Raw genomic sequence first — 9,283 nt, forward strand, 5'->3', positions numbered from 1 at the left:
TCTGTCTTGCTCGCTCACTCCTACCTAGCCACATTAGCTTCTTTTCTGTGCCTGCAATACAGTACACACACTGCGGCCTCAGGACATTGGCACTTGTTATCCCCTCTTCCTAGAACACGCTTTCCTCCTGATACCTACACAGTTCATCCCCTGGCGTTCTTATGCTCCTTGCTCAAATATCGTCTTCTCAATGACACCTGCCTAATCACACTATTTGAATGGAATCCCTACTCCAGCACACCCTATCCTCTTTCTGTTTAATTTTCCAGCATACTAGTTATCATCACATAGCATCCTATATCTTTTTTCTAATATATCTACTGAGGGAAGGGATTTGATCAGTTTAGCTCATGGCTGGACTTGTCAAGACCTACAATAGTGCCCAACACATAAAGGTGCTCAGTAAATATTTGTTAAATGAAATAAAGGATGTCATTTATTCTCTGATAATAGTTCAGAGCATTTGGGGGATCTTTGGGGTTTGTTAAAGAAATACTAATCTTCTTATGGATTTCTATGAATCCAGAGAAATTCCTTCCTCCCTCTGAAAGTTTTGAATTACTGTGGAGAGACTTTCTTTTTTCAAGACTGGCACTGTCAGCAGGATTTTAGCCTGAACAAAGATGACCTCTTTCTTCTAGGTCTTAGAATGGGGCTTGCCAAAGCCTGGGACCTTGAGAAACTCTCCATGTGCTGGCTGGGATGTGGGCAGCATCTGTGGTCAGAAATATAATTACTCAAACCACCTAATCTGCCATTTCCACTCTAATTTTATTTTATATGCTTGTGTTTAACTTGTGCTATTAGGATGGTGTTTTATGCTCACAGACTGATAACTCTGGAAATGCTTCAAAGATATGTGCATGCATTTTTCTCTGTAATCAGTTTTTAAAACCTGAGGGTGAAGGACCAGGTTTCTATGATGTCTAAATTGGTGGTGCACAGAAGCTCAGTAAATATAGCTTGACTTGGTGCAGTGATGACTGCCTTTTAATTAAAAGAGTCAACTAATGCCAGAGAAATTATAGCCTTATCCATGGGTGTTAATTATAGCAAGCTTTTCAAGATCCATATAAGAACAACTCCTGCATGCCCTTAAAATATCAAGAAATTTAAAATCAGAGAATGGAAGGAAAGGATTAAGTGAAAAGATCATTTTCTATTAGATTGTTTCAACATTTATTGCCAATATTTAAGTGTTGAGAACATTTTCACAATGCTAATTAGTCTTATTGACCGTGGTGTGTCTTGCTTCCATATGTTGTCGTAAAAGTATCTGGTCTAGTATTCATAAGAATAATTGTAGTGAATCCTTCAAACCCATATATTCCTGTGATTCTTTACCCATAGAGAATTTTAAAAGAGGGGCAAAGTTCTGTTGGAGAAAGCACGAGTGGTGTAGGCCTTTATTTTGTTGCTTCAGCGAGCTGGAAAGCTGACTATTTCAGCTCTGACCTAGAAAAGAAAGACAAAGAAACAATGTTCCCTAATCCTAGATCTGAATTTATTGGTATGTCTTTTTTTTTTTTTTTTTAATTCTCATTGGAGGATATTTTCCCATTGATTTTTAAGGAGAGTGGAAGAGAGGGAAAGACAGAGAGAAACATCATGTGAGATAAACACATAACACATTGATTGCCTCCTGGACAAGCCCCAACCAGAGCCTGGGCCAGGGAGGAGCCTGCAACCACGGTACGTGCTCTTGACCGGAATTGAACCCGGGACCCTTTGGTCCACAGGCTGACGTTCTATCCACTGAGCCAAACCCCCTGGGGCTGAATTTATTGGTATGCCTTAAAGCCTCACCCCATAGACTCCAAACCAGTTGTCACTGTTATGATACTCACTTCCTCTTTGCTATGTTTCTTCCCAGTTTCTTGGGAAGCTCAAGGATTTCGAGAAATAACACTGTGCCTCAGAAAATGTTTAAAGTCCTTGAAAACAAAAATTACTCATTTAAGATGATAATGACCCACATTTCTTATCCAGAACATGATTCCTAGAATTTTTGGGCAATGTAACAGAGAATCAGTTGACATAAGTGGATATCCTTTAGCTACTATCAAATAGAATTAGAGCATCTGTGATGGGATTTTGATAATTCAATGATACCTATCCCATTTTTGCCAAGGTTAGTGGTATGAACATTTATTCTGTCATAGCATGGCAGTGCTGAGTTCCTATAACTAACATACAAAAAAATAAAGAGCACTTCTGACTCGAGTAACTTATTGAATCCTAGTATAATTTTCTTCCAAGATACAACGTGACTCCCTTGTTCCAAAATTTTTATTAGTTAGCCATTGGTTAGCTGAATAAAGTATAAACACTTAGCCTATCACTCCAGCCTCACCTGAAGCTTCCCCTTAAGGCACACTGGTCAACTCTCTGTCCTCCAAATTCCAATGGAGGCCTCGAGAAGTCCCAGGGCCATGCCTTAGCCAACAAACTTGTCTTACACTTAATGTGACCTGTGTGCCTAGGCCACCTGGTCAAATCCAACATCTGTCCCAAATGTTCCCCTGGTCAGGCCATGCTCCATTTCTGACCTTCTGACATTTAATTGCCGAGAATAGTCAGAATCATGAATGTGATGTCAGACCTTACTTTTTATTAGATGTGAAAGCTTAGACAAGTGCCTGTCTACCTAAATCCCAATTTCTTTATCTGTGGAATGGTGGTAATAATACCAAATTCACAGAGTTGTTGTAAAGGTTAAACTTTGTAAACTCTAAGTAATTATAGAAATACAGGGTATATCATTTTAACTTTTGTTCAGTTCCATGTAGTGTTTATATTAATTACCATTTTGCACGCAACTTTCTTATTTCTCCATCCTGAAATCATTGAGTGCTGTGTAGTTGTTATATAGGATGAGGCAAAAGAAGGGCCATAGTTGTGAGTACCCGAAACACAGAGTTTATTCTTGGATCCTTATTTATTAATTATTGCAGTATTTTCCATACAAGCAACTATAAACCTACTTTTGCCCAACTCTACTTTGTCTCCTCACTATGCCTGGACAAGTGTCCTTTCTATTCTATACAAACAGAAACATTTGTCAATCAATGGACTGCATTAGATACAGTGATGAAATGCTTCTAGAGGATCTCACATTTGTTATTTATTGGCTAGTAATATGTGAAGGTAATATTTAATTTTGTTGTTAATTGCAGTAGATTTGGGGTAATTTAAAACAATCATGTGACAAAGATGATCATGCTTTGTATGTTAATATAAAAATTATATATCCCCACTTTTTGTCTCTCTGTCAGAAAACCAGTGCCAAATTTGATCAAACATTGTCAGTTATCCACTATCTTAACTTGAAAAATTAGTGAAGAGGAATTTTTGGACTGGAACCCAGATTCTTTGTCCGCCAGAGTTGGAAAATGAATCCACGGACAGAGAGTAGTATAGCAAAAGTGGAGATTTATTGAAGAACAAGTACAGACTCCCACATGGGGAAAGGGAAAGAGTCCCACAGAATGGATTCCCACGTGGGGAGGGGGAAAGGGTCCCACTGACTTCCTGTTTCCATGGTTTATAAAGGCTGCAGTTCCTGTGTCCTGATATCCCCTCTGATTGGTCAATATTCCCTTTCGAATTGGTTACTATAGTGATTCCTGAGGCCCTTCTCCCTCATTGTCCTTCCATTCCTTCTGGGCTTTCTTCCTCCTTCTTTATCTTGTAAATATAGGCCTTTTTTGGCTACATCCAGTTCCCTTGTCTTATGGAATTGTAGCTGCACCTGGGTCCTTTGTGTTATGAAGATGTATCTTCTCCCAGTCTGTAGCCCTGTGTTTTTTCCCAGGGACCCCAATTCTAAAAATTCCCTAAGCCTGCTTATATTCCCCTAAAATTCCTGTTTCTTTAGGACCCAGCTTCGAGTCTCTGACTGCAAGGTAAGTTGTAATTCAACCTGTTGGGGGTTGGCTGTGAATCAGAACACAGTGGTTTTAGTTAGCGCTTTCAAGCAGCTGACACAAGTGAACAAGCTAGAAGTAGGATGGGAAAGAGAAAAGATGCTTTGTTTTAGGGACCTATTTTTTTTTATCCATTGATCGCAGACATCAGTGGCTGCCTCAGAAAGTCAGGTCAGTGGAGTCTCTAGGGTTTACTTCAGTAGCTCTCCAAGAGTAAACATGACAGGTTGGAACAGAGCAAGGAAAATATATAATACAGCCAAACATAGTATTTGAAAATCCATCCTTTGGTTATTAATATGAGGTTATGCAATCTGTTTCTCTATCCTATATAATAGAAGACTAACATGCAAATCAACCAGACAGAGGAACGACTGGTCACTATGATGCACACTGACCACCAGGGGACAGACGCTCAATGCAAGAGCTGCCCCCTGGTGGTCAGTATGCTCCCACAGGGGGAGCGCCACTCAGCCGGAAGCTGGGCTCATGGCTGGCGAGTGCAGCAGTGGTGGTGGGAGCCTCTCCCGCCTCCATGGCAGGGGGACATCCCCCAAGGGGTCCTGGACTGCAAGAGGGCACAGGCTGGGCTGAGGGAACCTCCCCAGTGCACGACTGTCGTGTACTGGGTCTCTAGTATGAGTATAAAATTATTACAAGTGTTCATTAAGTTTTCAAAGCATAATTGAAGGCAACCTGATATTCACCTAGTATTTCTCCTCTCATCTCTGATAGCTGCTGTTGAGTTGTTAGTGATGGCTTGTTGTACTTCCAATGAGGGCAAAGAGGGTAGGGCTCTCCCTGAGAAGAGAGAAAGATGGATAACAGGGTTGTTCTTTATCATGACTCCCAGTGGGTTTGAATTCTTTTAATTGCAATAAAAAGAAGAAATCATTAAAGTCAATTTAAAAATCTTAGGCACTGTACAATTGCTTTAAGAACAAGAGGAGGAAAACTCTTTGATAAAACATTTTGTTATTTAAAAAAGTAACTTTTAGTGTGATTCAGCAACATCTATTAAACGCTTTAAGATGTTCATTTTTATTTACCCAGAAACCTATACCTAATAATATTTTAAAAGAATATAGCAAATCTGAACCAGTAAAAGCTTTATTCACCAAGATATTACCAATTGTATAAAATGAACCATAATGCAAACATTAAAACACTGACATTAAAAGTGATATTTAGCCGTAGCCAATTTGGCTCAGTGGATAGAGCGTTGGCTTGTGGACTGAGGGGTCCCAGGTTCAATTCCGGTCAAGGGCACAAGTCAGACATAAAACAATGTTTATTTATATGATTAAAGCAAACAAAATAATATATAAAGCATTAGAAAATACATCAAAATGCTAATGGGATTATATTCAGCTATAGGTATCAAATCTCCTTAACTTTTTGGTAAGGGAAAAATACAATTTAAAAATAATAAAAGTGCTTTCTTTATCACCTTTTGGGTTGGAAAAAATATTATGAACTAAATTTCTTCAACAATTTCACATTTTATAAACTGAGTTTCATTATAATTATGCAGATAATTTTTTTATAATTGGTTTCTATTTTCCTAATTGATAGTTTCTTTGTCTTTTTGTTAGCAATCAGTTGATAACTATTAGTTTAATTCTACTGTAAGCTATAGACTTCTCTCTGCTCTAAATTCTTTTGACTTGGAAAAGTCACAAGAATTCTTTTAACTTGGAATAGTGACATTCTTTTAACTGTCATTTTCTTCTGAGCTGCATGTTGTAGGATTTCAAGCCTGGAAAACACATGTCAGTACCATCTTGCTACAACCAAGAGCTCCACTAGTATCCCACGGAGATAAACTTAAAATCTTCTCTGTTTTTCAAAGCAACCAGTTTTTTATTAGTTCTGGTTAGCCCTTTCTTTTGTCACCAGAAAGGGACTGGGACCCAGGTGGGTCTGCCCTGGCATCTAGAATGGGTTCTTGGCCTTGTACAGGAAAGATTCCACAACACGAGTTCAGGTGATTTTGAGAGTATGTTTCCTAAAGCTGGGAATGGTGAAATAAAGGAAGGGTTTCGATGGAAGAGGCAAGATCAGAGCAACAGGAGTGAGCCTAGGCAGAGCTGCCTTGGCCCTTTGGAAATGTGAGGAAGAGCTGAGCCCAGGCCAGGCTGCCTTGGTCCTTTAGGAAGAAAGTCACAAAAGCAGAAGTGAGCCATTTGGACTGCATGGACTCAAGAAACAAGTGACAGAGGCAAGAGGAGGGCCCTTGGAGACAGGTTCAGGGGTTAGCCCAGGACCAGCTGCCACTGCCTGCTGCTCCCCTGGTTACAAGTCTCCTGGAGCCTTTAGACTAAGCTTAGGAGAAAGAAAGCAAAGATATATGCATGAGGAAATATAATCTCCTATTTTCTTTTTTTTTGAGGGGTGGTGGTGATGGTGGATGGATTGAATACTTTTGTGGTGACTTATTTTTTGCTTTTCTCTGTCATACAAACAAGTTAACATCCTAAGCATAATTTGGGTGAGTATTGGTGTAGGGGGCAACCCAACCTCTTTATTCTCTTCTCCAGCAGTTTGAAATTTCTGCCAATTTAAAAACTTATAAATCCGCCCTAGCTGGTTTGGCTCAGTGGATAGAGCGTCGGCCTGCGGACACAAGGGTCCCAGGTTCGATTCCGGTCAAGGGCATGTACCTTGGTTGCGGGCACGTCCCCAGCAGGGGGGGTGCAGGAGGCAGCTGATCGATGTTTTTCTCTCATCGATGTTTCTAACTCTCTCTTCCTCTCCCTTCCTCTCTGTGAAAAATCAATAAAATATATATATTAAAAAAAAACAACAACAAAAGACTTATAAGTCCTTTTTGTTCATTTACTGAGAGCTCTCAGTAAATGATCTTACTACACATTGAGATGATTTTATTTTGCTCTAAAATATTGGAATAAACAGGAAATTGCCCATCAGAACTACCTCCTATCATTTTCCTGTTATTTAAGGAATTTGTTCTAAAGAAGCATCTTGCTTTTTTCCACTTGCCTTTGTATCCTCTGCTGTGTGGTCCGGGCTGGGAGCCTACAGATTGTATTTCCTAGGCTCTGTTGACACTGCAGACCAGAATGATACAGGGAGAGAAAGGCTTCTAGCTTCCGCTCCTGCCCTATGAAAACTGCTGGTAGTTTTGCAATGGTAATGAGGTGAGGTCATCCCAGACTCTACAGTACAAACAGAAGCAGCGTTCTTCTTTACAGGATGGTCCTTCCTTAGGATGCCAGTTCAGCCCTGACAGAGCTTCCAGCCGCGGAGCACCAAATGTGTGCTCCCCGAATTTTCTCTTTTTCCTTCTTGCTCCTATAGCCCCCATCGCATTTTGTTCTTCCAGATATTCCGGTACCTGTGTTATCAATTTCTTGTTGTATTTAGATTCCTAGTGTTATTTCTGTTCTCCTGATTGGACCCTGCCTGAGAAAGTAGTGATAAGAAGCCACTAGAAATCCTCTACTACACACAGAGCATCTGTCTTTGACACCAGAAGGAAGAGGCACCTCAACAGTTATACTCCTTTTGGAAGTTACATGGTTTCACAAAAATGATGAAGTATATTCATGCTTCTGAGACGACAATGCAGTGGGGTGCCATACTATAAACTCAGCACAGCTTTTTGGAAAGTAAATTTCACTTGAAGATTGTATTTCGAAAGACAATATATTTTTATTCTTAAATGATTTGGGGCAGATCATTTTACTAGTAAATTCTACCAAACACCTAAGAAATAATGAACACCAATCCTTCACAAACTCTTAAAAACAAACAAATAAACAAACAACAGAAGGAGGGAGAACACTTTACATTTCAGTCTGTGAGGCCAATATTACCCTCATAGCAAAGAAAAAAAATCTTGGTCATGCTCCCTGCTGTCGTTATGGTCAAATATGTTTGGGGTTTAAAAAGAAACTGGCAAGGTGAAAAAGACATGCTTACTAATGATGCTCCATAGTTCTAACCTGCAGGAAGGGTATCCTGAAATGACTGGTTGAGAGATGAATGCCAACCTTGCTCTTTATTTTTAATTGAAACACTAACAATTTGATTAGATCTTGATCTTTGTTCATGAATTTTATAAGGATACTTTATTTACTTATTTATTTTTGTTGTTGTTGTTAATCCCCTCCTGAGGATATTTTCCCATTGACTCTCTTTTTAGGGAGGGAGAGAGACAGAGAGAGAAACATCGATGTAAAAGAGAGACATGGATTGGTTGCCTCCTGAACTCCTCCTGACCGGGGCCAGGGATTGAGCCTGCAACCCAGGTAAGTGCCCTTGACCAAATCGAACCCGAGACCCATCAGTCTGCGGGCTGACGTTCTATCCACTGAGCCAAACCCGGCTAAGGCTGTAAGGATAATTTATAGTAAAATAACCAAAAAATGAGTTTAAAAAGGTAAGAGCTGTACTTTTAATAAATGGAAAAACACACACTGATTGGTGCATGCAGGAAAACCCTGCAGGAAAACAGGGTTACAGTGCTGATACTGGGGAAGGTCTCCTCTCAAGGCCTTGGTCTTCGTTTTCTTTGTGTACCAATGGGCTGGAAAGAAATGCTGAATTTTATTGAAAATTAGCAGAATTAGTTATTTTTTTAATCCTCACCCGAGGATATTTTTCCATTGATTTTTAGAGAGAGTGGAAGAGAGAGGGAAAGACAGAGAAATATCGATGTGAGAGAGAGACAGCAATTGCTTGCCTCCTGCAGGAGGCCCAACCAGGGGCCTGGCCAGGGAGGAGCCTGCAACTGAAGTATGTGCCCTTGACTGACTGGAATCGAACCTGGGGCCATTTGGTCTGCAGGCCAATGCTCTATCCACTGAGCAAAACCTGCTAGAGCAGAAATAATCATTTAGATGCCTATCTTTTTAGATATATATGCAAATAATTAGAAAATTAGTTTGAAAACTTGCTCTTTGACAATTATGTGCTGGCTTAGGCAGAGAAAAATGAAGAACAGATTTTCAATTTAATGGAATTACTCTTTTCAGAGAGTTGAAATGTGTTATAACAATGTTTAAAACATGGGTTAAAATGATAAAATCATTGCTTTGCCTAAGGATAAACAGTAGTTCTCAAAGTTGGCTTGTTCAGCAAAAACATTTTATGGGTGAATTCTTTACGAGTGAAGTTGTGAGAGCTTTTGCTGGGTGTGTTAAGATTGCAGCAGAAATAGTGTGAGAATTGTGAAGAGTTGACTTTATTGACAATGGAATTTTGTAAACTTTAATTCAATTGTATGTGATAAAAGTTAGTCCACATATGTTTTTCTCCCTTTAAAAAGGCCCTTCAACTATTTTTCCCTTATGACAATAAAAGAGACAGCCTTAAAATATTTCATATGACAT

Source organism: Plecotus auritus, assembly GCF_963455305.1.
Source record: "Plecotus auritus genome assembly, chromosome: 4".
Taxonomy (NCBI): domain Eukaryota; kingdom Metazoa; phylum Chordata; class Mammalia; order Chiroptera; family Vespertilionidae; genus Plecotus; species Plecotus auritus.